Below are 18,494 nucleotides of genomic sequence, written 5' to 3' on the forward strand. Positions count from 1 at the left end.
ACCAAGGGTCATACACACCATACATAGTTTAGTACAAGCCCAGGCTACAGTACAACTATGATGAAAGACGTTACATCTCATCGGAGGCATTCCAAGCTCCTATACATTATTTTTCTACACCTCCGGAATTGATTACACACTAAGTCATATTCCACAAGTCACGCAGGACAGTGGAAATACAACTATTAGAATACTAGTGATACTACTACTAACTCAGACAGCTCCGTAGTAGTCTTCATAGAAGTCACCTCCATAGCCTGGAAGTTCAACGTGATCATCCGGGAACAGACGGTCCTGAGGAGCTTGTGGACCATAGGGGCTAGGATGAGGTCTTGGACCAACAAACGGTGGCCTGTGGGGACCATGGGGTGGGGTGATGCCTCCCACATCACGCCAATCCACCATGTCTGGCAGAGCAGATCTCACAGGATACAGATCCCTCGTATCCATACATCTAGCTTGCACAGCAGGTGCAAACCGAGTCAAAGTGGCCCAATGATCAGCATGGGTGTTGAAAAGCTCCAGTCTCAAGGCCCGATTCTCTCAGTCCTTATCCTCGAGCATCTCGGCAGTGGTGCGAGTTAGTGAGTCCTCACGTGTGGAGACAGCATAGATAGCCTGGAGATACCCTTGCGCTCCCGGGAGTGAAGCTGGCATATAACGGAAGTCGGTGTTCCGCAGCAGGCCAGTCCGGACTCGCATGATGGTCATCATGGAATAGGCAGCATCCTGCATTGCCATCTCAACAGTAACCCCGAGTCCATAGGAATAGTGGAGGGGCTCCGTAGATCCAGGATAAGAAGAAATATCCTGACGGTGCAGAAATATTGGCTTTGATTAAAGTCTCGGAATTGCTCTTCGACGGTGTATTCGGGATACCAACGGTAACCCGTCCCGATCATTACCCGGACTAACATAGCAGTATGTCCGGGCACATCGAGGCACCGGGTCAGGCGAACCACTTGGTTTTGAGCACGAGTAGCCATCTGAAAGCACAACCACAATGCAAAGACATTAGAATTTCTAGGGAAAATTGGACAGCATAACAACTGTAAATGCCCAGGAACAGATTTGAGACATTCACAACAGATTGCAAAACCACTCAACAACAACATATCAAGGTTCTGGTTCAACTGATAACATACTAAAGTGGTAGAAACTGAACTGAGGCTGGTAACCAACAATCCTATAAGTTACTACGGATTAGTAACACGTGAACCTGACAAAGAGAAGAGAGCCTAGTCCTTAACCCGCGTAGAAAGAGAAGAGAATGACACAGATCAGAGGGCCTTACGTTCCCTCCCACAATCAATTCCCCTACATATAACTAAAGCATTTCTAGACTCGACATCGACCAGTTTGGCTGAACGAACCTACAGGCAGTCCGGCTCTGATGCCAACGCTGTCAGGACCCCGATTCCAAGTCACATCGATCTAGCCGGTAACACCTCATATCACATTGCGGCCTCACGCACGGTATCCCCACGGGTGTTGCCTTACCATGGCCCGGGACCGTTTGCGCCTTTTAGCTCACGTATATGATAGTGTCGCTAGCATCCATATGACAGTGAACCCAGGCCGACATGGCTAGTCGTGAACCCAAAGTGGCACAGACCTATGGAGACAGGCATACATGAATCACATCGAGCATGTCGGTCATCAGCGAGTGAATCCGGGCTATAGCACTGGGCTAACAGGACTCCGGGGAACCCAGGCTGTAGCAGGCTAGGCAGGACTCCGGAAGTCACCGCGTGACATTTCCCTGAAGGGACAGACATAGGAACGAAGTGAAACACATGCTGGCTAGTCAAGTGTCCTGAGCAGTAGTGCTGGGCTAGTAGGACTCCGGTGAACCGGGCTATAGCGGACTACTATGGCTCGAGGAGCACTAGACTATATTTCCCCATAAGAAAGGCTGCCAAGGATAAACAACTAGATTGTCGGATCCCACACATACCAAGCATTTCAATCATTCACACAATATGCTCGATATGTGCAAATACAACATGGCATCACAACAAAACTCTACAACTCAAGTACTTTATTTAAAGGCTCCAGAGAGCCATACATAACATGTTCATACAGGTAGGGGTCACATGACCCGACACTCAAGTCATACAAGCATACAAGCACATGCCGAAGCAAATAGTCTGAGTACAGACGCTAGAAAGAAAGAAGGCTTCTCGAAGCCTGTCTATCTACATATGGCCCTCCATGGCCAGGATCACCACCTGGGTGGCAAGTCACTCATCGATGTCGAGATCTATATAAAACCCATCGGAGGGGCGGTGTTGTCGTCTGAAAACAGTAATTAAGCAAACATGAGTACAAAGGTACTCAGCAAGTCTTACATCAGAACCTACTATACATGCTCATTCTCAAGAAGGTGGTGGAGTTATTGCAGCAAGCTAGCTTTGACTCTTGGCTAATCTATCCTACGGGACACCACTAGTAAAATAGTTTTCGCACATGTGTCCACTAATCACCAACACAATACTCCACCGGGGATCCTCCCTCGTCATCCTATGAGAGGGCCATCCTCGGTACTCACACTTATCTTGAGTCTTTTAGTGGTAACCATTAACTTGTCTATGAACTGTATAGGCAACCAAGTAGTCCTTTACCGCGGAAGCGGCTATTCGAATAGATGATGTTAACCCTGCAGGGGTGTACTTCTTCATACACGCTCTCACCACTTACCGCCGTTTACACGGCATGTACTCGGCAACCTTCAAGCGGAAGCCCAACGAGGGTGTCGGCCACGGCCTACCTAAACACTCAAGTCTCTAGTCCAGGTTTATCGCCTATCCAGGTTCCATCCGCAGGGAGTCCGGCCAAGGTTTCCACATACGGCCCCGAACAATGTGAACAGGGTCCCGAGACGCCAAACGGGCGCCCGGCATACCCGGCCATGGTGTATCTACTGCAACATAGCCCACCCCTAGGGTCAGCGCTACGCACGGCCGCCAACACATAACCTACAAACACCAGAAACTATTTGCAACTCCTGGACAGAGTACTAGGGTGATTAAGAAGCCAAGAGGGTCAATTAAGGATCCCAATGCATGGTAGTAGCTGATTCTTAAAATCACACATACAGATCTCAGTTCTTAGGGACGGCCTCAATGAAACAACCCACCATGTACTCCTACATGGCCTCTCATCGATACCATTACCAAATCATGTTCAACACATCCCTCACATTACCGACAGAATCATTTCACTCTAGCCCATCCCTGGATGAACCAGACCTGACACAACTCTAAGCATAGCAGGCATAGCAAGGTAGGAAACACATACATGGCTCAATCAACTCCTACACATGCTAGTGGGTTTCATCTAGTTACTGTGGCAATGACAGGTCATGCAGAGGATAAGGGTTCAACTACCGTAGCACACAGCAGTTTGAAACATTGTTGTCTTAATGCAGTAAATGAGAGCAGAGGCAAGAACATGGGATTGTATCGATATAATCAATGGGGTTGCTTGCCTGATGTAGTGGTAGTCGGGTACTGCCCTTCAGACGGATATTCGGGGTTATCCTCGGAGGCAGAACCTACCATGAAAGACACACCGAACATAATCAACACATGACAATATGCAACAATATGATGCATGCTATGACATGGCAAAATGAATATGTCTTGGCCTAATGCAAGCTAAAACAGAAAGGAATGAACCCATTTGAATCAAAGATTCAAATTTAGTTCATTTAACATAGCCATATTAGTGCATTATCTTATTTGCTTAAAAAGCAAGGTTAACTTGTTTTGTCATGCATGAAACCATTACCAATGGATAGATTGAATTTTTCTGATCAAAATTCATATATAAATCTTTTCATTTGGAGTTATAGATTAATTTCTATGATTTTTAAAGTTTGCAACAATTTCTGGAATTCTCTATATAAAAATAAATCCAGAAATTAGTTATTGCGTCAGCAGTGCGTCAGGGTGACGTCAGTGGTCAACGGGGACGTCCAGGTCAACCTGACCAGTGGGTCCCGCGTGTCAGCAGTTATTTAAACTAACTAAATTTAGTTAAAACTAATCTGGGTTAATTAGCAGAGGGGGCCCACTTGTCATAGACTCAGGGGAGTCAACCTGAGCCCACCCAGTCAAGGTCACTGGGTCAAACCCGCCGGTGTTTAGCCGCCGGCGAGGCCAGACGCTGTGGTGGAAGTGCATTAGTGCGTTCCGGCGACCAAATGAGCGGCGGAGGGCATCTACGCGTAGCTGGGAGCAAGCCGCAGCGTTTGGTGGTGGTGGTTGAGCTCGGGGTGATCGGAAACGTCGCCAGCGACGACCTTGGCGGTCGCCGGAGTCGGGTGAAGATGAGCCCGAGGCTACAGGGCACGGCGAGGCGCGTGGTGAGGTGCGTTGGGATCCTGGGGATGCAGTGAGTGTGTTGGACACGGTGGTGTGGCCGGTGGTTGGCCGGAGACACGTCGGCGACGAGCTCGGCGATGGCGCGTGCGGTGAAGCTTCGTGCAGTTGCTACAGTGCACGAGAAGGCAAACGGAGAGGATGGGGAGGTAGCTGAGCTCACGGCGGTCACGTAGGAATGGACAGCGCGGTCCGGGATGAGCTGATGCGGTGGCGACGACGAAGGGGATCTCCGGCGATGGTGGAGTCGGGCGAGGTTGTTGCAGAGGCTGCGGGGCAAGCTAGCACTGGGGACTCGGCTTGCTCGAAGGAGGGGAGGGCGGCGGAGCTTCTGGACACGATGGCTCGGCGCGGGGACGACGGAGGGCGCGACTACGGCGGCGGTGCGGCGGCAGGTGCGTCGGCCATGGTGCGGGAGAGCGAGGGAGAGAGGCAGGGGGTGAGTGAGGTGTCCACGGGGTCGGGGCGGCGACGTGGAGCCTGCCTAGGGTCCAGGCGCGCAAAGCGGCAAGCTGCTGACGCCGTGGCGAGCTCGCGCTCGCCGGCGTCAGCTCTCTGCCTGCCTGGCAGGGACGAAGCAGCTGGCTGGCATGGGCCAGGACAGCGCTGGGGCGCCAGGTGGGCCAGCTGATGGGCTGCGACCAGGTAAGTTCTCTCCCTCTCTTTTAATTTCTGTTTTCTATTTTTCTGTAGGTTTGTGGCTTTATTAAAAATAGCTAGGCACTTCTAAAAATCCTGAAAATAATCAGAAGCTCTGTTTAGAATATTTCCAACAGCCCACACTTATCTTCAGAATTATTTGAGCATTTAAAATATTTACTAGCATTGAAATGCCCAAATGCAAATTACATACGATTTAATTCAATGACCTTCTGTTGACCTAGAAAATTGTGCACCAATTTTGCCAGAGGTTCTAACCCAAGACAAAGAGAGTGAACTTTTTAGAAGGGAATTTCAGGTTCATTGAAAATATTTTTAGTAAACCTTAGTTGATTCCAGAGGGGGTGCTGGGGGTTCTGTCTTCCCCAATTCAAGTTTCTGATGAAAGGTAGACATGATGCAACACTCTAATGCATGACTAGCTAGGATGTGACACTATCATATCTCCCGCTTTCTGCAGCAACGCCGCCGACGCCTCGAGCATCTTTGTGGTGGACGCCTACCGCTTTTAAATCTCCGTGAACTCCCGCACATAATGGAGGAGCATGGCACTCCTCTCCTCCTTGAGCTCACGGAGCTCCACGTCCTTGGCCCTGAGCTCCGCATCCTTGGCATGGAGCTTCTGTGTCAGGAGCCTCACCTCGGACTCCATGATCTACTGCGCCGCCATGGCACCAGGTAGAAGCAATGGGGAGAGGAAGCAAAGGGGGCAAAACGGCTAAAAGGCAATGCAATCTACGGGAAGGCAGAGGGAGCGGAGAATCTTTTGGTTTTCACCACGGTAAAACACTAGTCGACGACTTCTCACATCAGGGAGCCGTGGGTTTTTACAGGCAGAGTCATCGTGACTAATTGCTGCCGCACCTGCTCCCGTCAATCAAAAAATTAAAAATCCTACGCGCCTACTCCCGTCAATCAAAAAATTAAAAATCCTGCTGCACCCAAACACCAGAGCAACGCCGCGGTGGATATTTAAATTTACATGCCGGCAAGTAGATAAAAAAAGGGGTGAAAAAACAAATGTGGCGATGGCCTACCTAATCGGTCGAACTAGCCCAACTAGCTAGCCACCGTGCTTCACTGATGTACTCCGCGGGAAAGGTGGTCTTTCGTGATTTGACGACTCATTTACTTGCTTCGGCGCTACGACCGAGGAGGGCCCAGAAAACGCGCGGTAGGGCGTCCCACGTTAGGAAGAATATATGCGTACACCAACCGGGAGGACCCGGAAACCGCGTGGTAGGGTGTGCCACGTCTCGGCACGGAGGAAAAATGTGCGTGTAAAAATATACTGTATCAGACGTAGTACCTATGGTTCGACCTCGGGACCCAGCCAGTCGGTCGAAAAAAAACCCACTAGCCACACAGCTTCATCATGCAAACGTGGCACGGAGGATAGATGTGGTCAGCTCCGTCTCGACCAGCCACAACGTCTCTTGTTCTAGGCTATTCTTCTATTTTCCAAGATTTTTTTAGTTGTAATAACACCACGGCAAGCTAGTGCCGCTCTTCGTGTGTGCCCTTGCAAAGGTTAGACGATCGAGAGAAGAGAGATTGAGATCGTAGACCTGGGACCCACCATTTAGTGAGACAACGGTCATGCACGTGTTGACGAGGCACTCCCTCTACTCTACTCAACGCAAGTACTGTATAAAATCAAGTTATGAGACAAAGCCAACAACCGTTCATTTTTTCAGGCTATCAACTTATGCTTTGTAGTACAGGTTGCCAGTTCGAATCTCGTCTTTCAGATTTGTTAGTTTTAGGTCCAAATTTGATTAATGACAAGTGGGACCCCCGTGTGTTGTTCCGATATTTCAGTGTAGGATAGTTTTTTTGAACAAACATTTTGCGCGGTTAGACAAGTAACGGCACGAGTGACACGTATTTTGCAAGTTTACGAACAAAAATGACAGCGGCATAGAATATCACATCCACCCCGCAGCTTAGATACTATGGTGATACGAGTTTTTACACCGTTGTAAGTGAGAACCAATGGCTTGGGAGTAGTCTTTGTAATTATGCACAATTTCCAAACTCTCCAAAGGTTTTTTTGCAAATAAAACATTCAGGCCTTGTGTGTGCCGCTACATCTTCGATCCAACGGCTCCCTGGTGCTCATATTAGGTGCTCCCCATAGCTTAATTACCAGCTACGGTGATATGAGCATCTAGGTCGTATGATCAGTGATCAGATGGCACATGCGTAGTACTTGTACTTTCTGCGCATTTCCCAAACTCTATCAGCCGTATATTGCAAAAACATTCAAACCTCCTACTGTGGGCCGTTAGATCTCAGTGGACTCGTATCACCATAGAATCTACGGTGCGGGAGCACCTCATACTCTCTCATGCGAGAAAACATAAGGTGCTATGGCCGTTGGATGCTACGATGATAGGAGGTTGGAGGTCGTTTGATCTGAGATCCAATGGCATCTGAGCAGTCTTTGTGCTTGTAAGCAGTAGCCAAACTCTTTTGGGGCTTTTCTGCAAAAAACCATTCAAACCACCGAGGAGGTGTTGGGTCACAAATCCAACGCCTTCGAAGAGCTTGTATCACCAAAGCATCTAAGGTGTGGTAGCACATGATATTCTTACATACAGGAGAATATGATGCCCTCCTTCATCTTAGATGCTACGGTGATACGAGCTTCGAGGTCGTTGGATATGGGATCAAAGGGCATCTAAGTAGTTTTTGTACAAATTGTGTGCAATTCTCAAACTCATCAAGGTTTCCTGCAAAAATATTAAGACACATCATGTGAGCTGCTATATCTCAGATCTACAAGCTCCAAGCAACTCGTATCGGCATATAGCATCTAAGGTACGGGGGCACATGATATTCTCCCAGGGAGGAGGGGTGGGGGTGCACCTGCCAGCGCATGCGCCTGCGCGTGCACTGACGTGTGCGCCCGTGCCCGTGCCGGTGCCCGTGCACATGAATGTCTCCGCCGCGCCGTTGACAGCGCTTGTCCCCGCACGGGTGCCAGTGCCCCCCTCAGCGGCATGGATGGGCGTCGTCGACCGCTTTCTTGCACCAACGCCAGTCGCCTCCTCCCGCCAGTTGACTCGCTCCGAAGTCCAGAACATGTTGGCCTTCCTTGAAGCTAGGCCAACATCCAGGAGTATGCCAACAACGGCGCAAGACACCGCCGTCGCCGTCGATCAGTGGCCCGACGACACACTGAGCATGACAGAGGAGCCACTTCCCACCGCGAGACGCCCTCGCCGCCGCCTCGTAATCTAAATTTCCCATGAAAAACGTTCGGATTGCCATGCTTAAAATCCGAATGTTTATCATTTCCGTTTATTTTATATTGATTGTTTTATAATTTAAAGTCGGAGTCAGAATGAACGAAATGTATGGTTTGATCGATTGAATGTTCTGCTAGAGCCGTATCAAATTAAATATAAAGCGTCATCAAGCCACATGTATTCCTTGTCATCCAATGACCTAGACTGCTTCAATGTCGAGCGCTCAACACGTTTAGCGTGCAGTTAATTTGATGCCAAAAATAGTGTCAATCACATGACAACACGCAAATAATATCCTAGTAGTTAATATCTGCACGGTAATTGCCTTTGGCTCCTAGGTGCATATGCACCCACTGTCGAAATCCAAATTCCGAGAAGTTAAAAAATTCGAAACAAAAATCCCGCGTGTATATCCGGACATTTTATGTGCGTTCACAAGGTTTCAGTGAAAAACGACGTTTTTTGTGGCTTGTGTAAAAAAGATAAAGAAATGCCTCGTGAATAGTTAGAATGAAGCATCAGAAATTGTCTTTTTTACACAAGCCACAAAAAACGTCGTTTTTCACCGAAACCTTGTGAACGCACATAAAATGTCCGGATATACACGCGGGATTTTTGTTTCGAATTTTTCAACTTCTAGGAATTTGGATTTCGACAATGGGTGCATATGCACCTAGGAGCCAAAATGCCACTCTCATATCTGCATGCACTTAATATACTTCCAAATTAATGTGCTTTGCACGTACACACTGACTAGTGCTGCTAGTACGTGAAACTGGTGCCGTGACTTGTGAACGCATCCAGATATGGTCAACGGCAACATCGCCCGCGAGTTCTTCCTGTTTGCCCATGCGTCTAAATGCAGAAGGGGAGGAGAGAGAGAGCACACATGGAACCCACCAGTAAGTGAAGGCGAATAGTACTAAAAATAATATTACATGTTATCCATTAATTAGGCTGTGGTAATATAAAAACATTATGTGAACAAAGGGGGTACAACAAACATTGCTATTCTATGTATGTTGCCTATTGACGTGCGGCTTGAAGGCCCGGTCGCATGTTCGATCCTCGTCCTTTATTTTTTAATTTGTATATGGGTCCAAATTTTTTTCATGAAATGTGGGCCCCTCGGTGTGTAGTTTGTAGCACTTTAATTTGTGTGTCGAAATTTGTTCCATTCCAAGTGGACTATCGGTGTGTAGTTTTGTAGCTTATTTATAATAATTAAAGAGAACAACAAAGTTTTTTCAATAATACCATGGTGCGACGTTGAAGGCGAGAAAGGACGTGCGAGAGAGCGATGACCGAGCCAGAGGGAAATCAACTAGGGGAGTTGCGTGGGTTGCAACGGTGTTTGGAGTAGTTGTTGGCCGAATGCTACAAAATATAATCTAAACCGACCAGAATAAATGCCTACACAAAATCCAAGGTTGGAGTGCCCCTCGCAATGTAAATAGCTCCGGCTTTGCGAGGGATGGAGAGGTAGTAGCTTCAACGCGTGGAAGATAGGGTGTGAGAAAGCGAGGTCAATCAAGAGACATATAGATAGAGAGACAAAGTGAGTGTGGTCCGACATTCATTGAACAAATATATATGCTCTGGAGAGATATTGTCCGATTGAGATTTTTGGCAAGGGTGAGGGCTGTAAGATAGAGCTTGAGAGATGATCCAGTCACAGATGTGTATATATATTTTGTGCGTGGGAGGAAGCAAGGTCAACCGATCACATAGGGTCGCCGTGCAATCGAAAGAGTGAGACGGGTTGGAGAGAGTGACCTAGATAGACGATGTGCGTGAGAGAGTATACAATGCGTATAGGTCGAATTGGGCTCAAACATGGTGATATATCATTTTTGTCCGAGAAAGAGCGAGGTCAATCGAGACATACGGAGAGAGAGAGAGGGACGGAGGGAGGGAGAGATTGAGTGAGCATGGCCCACCATGAGGTCGAAAGAGTGGCGGCGGCTTGGATGGACTGACCTAGATAGACAATCTGCGTGGGAGAGTATAGAGTGTGTCGATCGAGGCCCGAACAGGGAGATATATCATTTGTGTGTGAAAGAAACAAGGTTAAACGAGACTTTGATAAAGAGAGCGAGATTGAGCGAGTGTGGCCTGCCATGCGAAAGAAAGAGTGAGACAGTCTCGAGGGAGTGACCTAGATATACAACGTGCGTGCGTGTGCACGAGAGGTTGGGGGGCTAGATAGGCAATGCATGTATTTAGCACGCGAGGGTGAGAGGGAGAGGGGGGGAGAGAGAGAGCTCGGCATGGTGTGCAATGACGGGTGTGTGAGGTAAATACATTTGGTAACAGAGTGGAAAAGGGGGTTGTGTAATTGAGAGACTTAGAGATCGAAACATGGAGAGAAAGAATGAAAGTGTGTTGGAAACCTATAGCTTCCTAAGGTGGTTAGGAGAGGAAGATTGACCGATACAGGAAGTATGTAGCGTTTGTGCGGGGGGGCTAAAAACAACATTTGAATGTACATAGTATGAGACTTAATATCGATGTTTCAATTCGGTGTACATTGTAAGATTTGAACCGAGGACCATGCATACGGGTAATTTTCTCGAATTTGTGTCGTACTAAGTTTTGAAAAGTTGATATTGACTCAGTTTGTTGTGCTATTTTGTAGGTCATATGTTTGAATCCATCCAAAAGTTTTCTCACTACCATGGTGTTCATCATATACATATGAATTAGTATTAAAAAAGTAGCATGGATACAGTGAAATGCGAAATCCACGTTAGAATTGGAGATCGCTACGTGACACATACTCTAATTCAAATAACTAACTACGTGACACACACTCTAATTCAAATAACTAATTATGTGACACACACTCTAATCCACGTTAGCGTGGGTACTGTTTCGATTTTTTTTTCAAATAACTCCTCATTAATTAATTTATAGTACTCCCTCTGTTCACTTTTATAAAACCTTGAAGACATTTCAGACAATGTGCAAAACAGTTCATTTTAAGTTGTCTAAAACGACTTACAAAAAGTGAACGGATGGAGTATCTCGTTTCGAATGACTAATTATTGCAAGGAAAATACGGGCATGGTAATACATACAGATCCATTTGCAAATGAAAGAAGATTCGTTTGCATTCTCAAATGTAGGCACACCAGGCAGACCAGGGTCGTGTCGGGGTGGACGCTGCTTCGGTGCCTTAAAGGAAACTACCTTTGGGTCATTGACATGTGGGCCAGCCACCTGTTGGGCCCACATGTCATGGACACATGTGGGCCAGCCACCTGTTGGGCCCACATGTCATGGACACAAAGGTTTTATAAAGGCGCCGAAGCATAGTCCTGTCGGGGTGGTCACGTGTGTCGGACGGACGCGTAGCACCCAGCCACCCACCCCCTCCCCCCCAAAGAAAGGACGACGACAATATAAGTTCGCGCTTCCACGTTTCGGATTGAAATATCTGGCGGCCCCAATTCCAGCCCTGCAAAATCTCTCTTCTCCACCGTCCCCTTCCGCGCCCAGATTGCTAAAATCCCTAATTCGCCACCAACCCTCGAATTGCCCCTCGTCTCGTATCTTTCCCCACCGTTCCCCACCTCTGTGCCGGACGACAACGACGAAGACGACGATCGCGCTTCACCACCGCACCGGAGCTACCTCATCTACGCCCTCGTCCACCGCATCGGGTGGTCCACCGACAACGTCGGCCACCGCAACCGACGTGCCTCACAGACACCGAGTTGCACCGCATCAGGTGCGCGTCACCGACGCCGTCTCCCAGCTCACCGGGGCTACTTCACCGAGCACATCATCGCGCCTCCGCCCCCTGAGGCCGTTGGGGCTTCACCAATGGTCTCGTCCACCGCATCGTAGCGCTCCGCTGCCACTCAAGATCTACATTCGTGCGCGGATAGCCAACGTCAACGCGTCACCCTCAACGGCTCTGAAGTGACCCGCACTCTAGCTAGGCGAGCATGCCCAAACGCCGGCCCGAACTAGGTATCCACACATCACTCCCTTATGCACTGTTCCGACGATGTTTGGATATCCTTTCACTTCTCTTTTAGATTACACGCCTATGCAACTCTGACTTTAACACTTATTTCTTCTGGAGATATCATCTGAAACAAGCAAATCCATTTTTTAGCGAAGCATGATGGCGCTACGGGATCTGGTACACATCCTACACACCCGTATAACCTTGTAAGTATCTGTCCTCCGATACAACATCAAGGTCGATTCCTCTTATTTGATCAACCATTCGCTGTGTCAAAATGCAGAGGGGGATGCAAGGAGCACAAGGGCTACACATCCAAGCAAGTGGTAACATGGACTTGTACATGGAACATCCCAAGCGCAAGCAGAGCTGCAGTGAGCATGTACAATGAGCTAGTGTAAGTCCCTGCATTTCATTTAATTCGTACTGGCATTCGTGTATGATTTGTGTGCAGTGGCTGATCCACGAATTCAAGTTACCAGGGGCGAACATTTAACTTAAAAAATATGAAGGCACTTGCACTCCGGAAATCAACATAACTTGAGAAATGTGAAGCTACATGCACTTTGAAAACCAGCTAATGATCGAAAGTAGTTCAGATTATAAACACTAAATGATGCAAGCACCAAAAAACACAAAATGCAACATGGTGTACAAGGACTACAAACATGGTCTGTACCTGCTTGAATTATTCGTTCTCTGGCTGAAAATATCGAAGTGTAATTGAACGTGTAACTAGTGCGCAAACTGCATATCAATATATCTATCCCGCACAAGTATGCCAATAGTTTCAAACAACAAATTAGAAAAGTATTTATGCTATGTTGTCATGATACGGGGACTTTCTTGTAGATGGCCTCGACGTTTCCTCAAGCTATGAAAATGCACTATAATTTGCTTGTCATCAATGCCCGCAAATCTCTGTCTCTCTCAACATAGTAGATCATCATTAGACACTAAATCCTTCAATGAGCTTGCAAAATGCTTGCATTAGATCTCTCATTAGACACTATGTTCATCACCAGGAGCATGTAAAATGTTTGCATCAAATCCTTCATTAGCAGTCTGTTCATTAGACACTTCAGGCTCAAGAACAACATGAGCTTGTATGTTTGCACCGGAAACTTGATTAGATACATCAGATTCAGTCAGTTCAATATTGATTGGGGGAGTTATAAAATAAGTAGAAATTGGTTTCATTTTCTCATAGATTCCCTACATACAAGCAGTTTTACAACACCGTCAGGTTTAACTATTGGCCAGAAATTGAAGAGTTGAATTAGATATAATCAAGGATGTGATGTACCTGCTCGTTGCGCATGCTACTCTTGCAAGCTGCGACTGTTTGTTTGCGCAAGCTCGATGCCATGCCCGTGCTGCCGCCACTGCCTCCCACGCAGGCTACACCCAGGGTCGGATCTTCATCTTCTTGTCCTTCCGTTAACTTGAAGCCCAGCGACCGCCCTCCAATGGGGGCGCGAGGAAGAGCTATGTCGGTCTGTCCAGCGGCGGCTAGGTTAGGAGCGAACCAGACTGGAGGCTGGAGCGAATGAATTGGGATTTTTCCTGCTGTCGATCGATATGGGAGGCGCTCGTTTGGGCCGCGAGCCTGCTATAGGGCCTGCCTTGCACTTATGTTATTAGCCCTTCCAAATTGAAACATTTTTCTTCATTTTTTACATTGTCTGCTCGTGCGTTGGGACGAACAAAACTAGCATGGGCCAACCTGGACGACTCAAACTAGGTGCACACTTTCCAGCCACCTGAGACGGCCGCCCATACCAGCCCCTATGGTGGCGTCGCCCCTTTTTGCGTGTATGATTGGATAGTGAAAAATATTCCAGTGGCGCTTTTGATTTACCCACAGAATGGTTGAATTGCTTGTTCCTATGAACTGAGTTCGCCAATAATGTGAAGGATACCAGTCTTTTCATCCTACTGTATATTGCTTAGATCTTGATATGCCAAAAGTAATCGCATGAAATATACAGTAAAAGCCAGTGTGATGTGTTTGTCTACAACTAGTCAGACTACACGTCCTCATATAACATATCAAGGACGCACCATCTTACCAGATTAACCATTCAACTTACCCATGCAGTGTGGGAAGAAAAAAGTATTGGGACTGTGTATCCAAACAATTGATGCCATGAACTCCTTCATACAATCTTGTAAGCGAAAAAGAAGTTGCAGTGTGCCTGTATAAAGAACTAGCGTAAGTTCAGTTATCTGCTTCTCGGAATTTTAGTTAGCCACTTATTGCAAAATTGTTCAATTACGTTGCTTGGCTTAATTTAGTTTGCTACTGATTACATAACGGCACAACACGTTAATCATATTATAGACTGTGCCTATCTATGTGTTTGATACTTACTATTAAGAATTACCTGTTTTCCTTAACTTAAATGTCTACTTGTTTGTTTAACTGCTTTGCTGCTGCAACAGCGGGTTACAATGATGTTACTAACTAATTTTCAGCATCTAATTGAAACTCTTTAATTCCTTGTTTGTTTAACTGGTTTGTTGTTATAACTCCCAGTTGAGATGTTTTGTTAACTTCAACTTTTTTGAATCCAATCAGAACTTTAATGGCAAAACAGGTTAGCCCAAGATCAAAGAGCAAGGTCCCCATGGATGTTGCATCATCCCACAGCAATGGCACCGGCCCAATCGTGCATTATGAATTGCCAACTGTTGATGCTCTAGAGGCTAAACTAGTGGCAGAAAGAGATTCTGCTTCTGCACTTAGAGATGAAGTTGACATGTTGAGGAAGCAAACAGGACAATCACAAGCAGTACTCAAGACAACCATTAAATATTTGGTGGATTTCAAAACGAAGCAAGTTGAGACTGACCAGATTATTAAGGTCCTGAAGGAAAAAGGAAATTAAATTCCTACTTGGTAAATCATAGGTGAAATGTTCTTTCCATAGTTGAATAACTTTTGTGTTGTCTGTTCATGTAATCAATCAAACCATTTGTTTTAGAGATCATGTAATAATTGTTTTTGTTTTTTTTGGTTTGTAATTTTCTTTGAGCACAAGTCTGTATTAATTGATAAGACTCGGAGACATTTCATTTGGATTGTTGTGCCAGACCTACAAATATGCCAATCGGGCTGAATGTGCATTCAGCAATAGTAGTAGTATAGATGGACCATAAGTGGCACGCATCGGAAAGGGCCAAGATGCTGGCTAAAAAAGGATGTTGTTGTAGCCAAAAAAAGTACAGCGGCCTGGCTTATGTATGTTAGTTGATATTATTGATCCATATACTCTATAAGTGTTTATATGTCTATTAGTTCTGTACATGCTTGGTTGATTGACTCGGTATTTGAATCTTGATACATCGCTTGTGTACATATCTAAATGTGAGTACACATTATGCTGCGTGTGACATTTGAGTTGGACGTGAAGTGTTCCAAATATTCGAATTCACCTTAAACTGGATTCTAGTTTCTGAATTTGAGTATCGACATTTATAAACCATATTCATATATGACAGTGGAATACATCTTTGTCGTCTTTTTGAAGATATATAAAAACACATAGAATGATTTATAAAGATTCATATAGGAATACAAAATGGATTCGAATTTAGTTGCCAGGGTAAACATGGATGCTTATTGTCCCAAAATTCGAAAGAAGCTGCAAAATGTCCACTCCCACGTCGGCTGCCCGAAGCCAAGTGTGTGGGAGATGGAAATTACTGTCTACCCATTACACGAACAATCCATCGGCCCGATTTCCACTGCTCTAAATAGGGGTAGGTTAGTAACTTCAATTAGACATGACACAACCGCCTCTGAGCCCATTCCGACACGGTGGGCGTCAAACATGGGCGGCAAAACTCATTTGATTCAAGCTTGTCCGAAAGACCTCTATTTCTCCCTCCATTCCCCATTCATACACGGTGGGCAGCAAAACAAACTCGACTCGGCCGAAATCGATGTAGGCAAATATTTTCAATAGGGGCAGGTTTGTAACTTCACTCAGACGTGACACAACCGCCCTACCTGTCAGCCTCGTTCATACACCGTGGGCGCCAACCATCCTCTCCTCGCCCGAAATCGCTCTGGGAAAATATTGGCGAGATGTGAGATTACCGTCCTATCCCCAACCGACGAGACGTCCAAATTTTAAACGGGGGCTAAGTTCATAACTTTCCCATATTTCAGACAGGCGTGTCCCAAAAACATGGTTCCCCATACCTCTCCCTCCATTTTCCCATTCATACACCGTCAGCGCTAGAACACCCCATCCCCACACCAGCCTCCGTCCGCCACCCCATCCATCGACACCGTCCTCCACCACATCCATCGCCATCATCCTCCACCATGCCGGAGCGCCTACCAAGACCGCGTCGTCCACTGCTAGAGATGGACGTTTCTCATCCACGGCGACAGGCCAATAGCCTTGCATCGCGTCCTCTCGCTTCATCGGCGTCGTCGTCTTCTTTGCCGGGGCCGCTCACACGACCTTCTCTCCCACCGCAACGGGACTTATCCCCCGATGCACCCATCTACCGTCACAGATCTACTTCAACGCCATCGACAGCCATCGCAACCCCGATGCCTACACGGCGCCGCAAGAGAGGTGGTACTTCATATCTCCTCAACTTTTTAATCTCAACCAGAAAATAGATCTTAACTTGGTTACTCTACTTTCTTTTCAGCTCTTAGAATTTAGTTCTTAGTTCGAAGCAAACAATGGATGCTAAATATCATTTCTCCGGTTTACAGCTTCAAATCTGCCATGGCACGGCCATAATACGGTTTAATTGATCATGCTTAGGATTTAATTGATCATGTTGGTTCCGTGGTGGTTTCTTTAATAGAAATCGGAGGGGAAACCCTCTTTTGCTAAAAAAATATGCTTAGAGTTTCCCCCTTTTATGATCACTATACGATCAGAATATATGCTTCGTGTCATAATAACACTGCTCCACCCATCAAGCTAAACAAGCTTAGTTGTTCAAATATGAGTCTGATATTATTAAAACAGAGTTGTTTAATTGGTCAGCTAAATGTTCCTAAATTAGTTTCAAAAATTCAAGTTCGCCGCTCGGGTGTGTATCTCTACAGGGTGCCCACGGTGGGTCGGCCCACCCTGGGATTTTGGGTCGTCCCAGGCCCTGATTCCCCTCTGTTCTTCTGCGCGCTTCCGATCTCTACTCGCCCCCAGCCGCCTGCCTCACCGGCGACTTGCCGTCCCCAGACGACATGACTCTAGGAGGAGACGCCAGACTAACAGGAGGCCAGGAGCCGCTCGCCCAACAGCATCACCGCTGCCCGGGCGCGCCGCCGTGCCTACCTTCCCAGTCCGTTCAGGGCTCAGGCGTGCAGCACCCACCAAGCCAACCCAATTTATCCTGAGATACGTCCTCAACACTCAACAGCCACTCCTCATCACCCATTTTCTAATTGATTTATTACTCATTAGGCAAGACTGTCATTAGGGTTTGTTGTGTGCTCAATGCTACCTACACTTAATGGTTCAGATGTATTTTGGTAATCTTTGGTACCTCTAAAGTTCACAGGGTTTTCAAAATTCCAGCCCTCGAAACAGAAACTAGTCATTTTGGATTGTTGGTCGTAGTGACATTGACCCAGATTACTACTGCAAGCCAGGTTTGTTGACAATTTTATTTGTCTTTCTTACTCATTCCATATAATATCCAATTATTCATGTCGATTAGTTGCAAACAATAAGTTCTAGACAAACTTCTTCATTCAGATTTTGGACGGTCTCTCACTGCAGTTACAATTCTGCATACTTGTCCTAGTAAGCTCACAAGTAAATGATTGATTTACTACATCTATGCTTGCCTTGTCATATTTGTTGTCAATATTCTTTTAGGGTGGACCATCCTATTTCTAAATACTGGAACCGTAGACATGAGTGAATAGTATTTCTCTATGTGATCTCTTCCATCATGTGTGGGTAACGAACACTGCATTGTATAGAAAGAAAGTGTCATTTCCAGCTTTTACATAGGTTTTGATCTTTTACATGGAATACAATCTGCCTACTTGCTTTGTGTCGCACTACCAACACTCCACCCTTGAAGCTAAACATTAAGCCACTCATAATTGCTTAGTTTATTTGTTCAAATATGAATTTCATATGATTCTAATGTTCCTACTTCAGTTTTGAAATATGTGCCTACCTGTTATAGAGACATAAGGGGTTTGTATTTCTGTGTGTGGTCTGGTCAGCA

The sequence above is a fragment of the Triticum dicoccoides genome, chromosome 5A, assembly GCF_002162155.2.
Source record: "Triticum dicoccoides isolate Atlit2015 ecotype Zavitan chromosome 5A, WEW_v2.0, whole genome shotgun sequence".
NCBI classification, from domain to species: Eukaryota; Viridiplantae; Streptophyta; class Magnoliopsida; order Poales; family Poaceae; genus Triticum; species Triticum dicoccoides.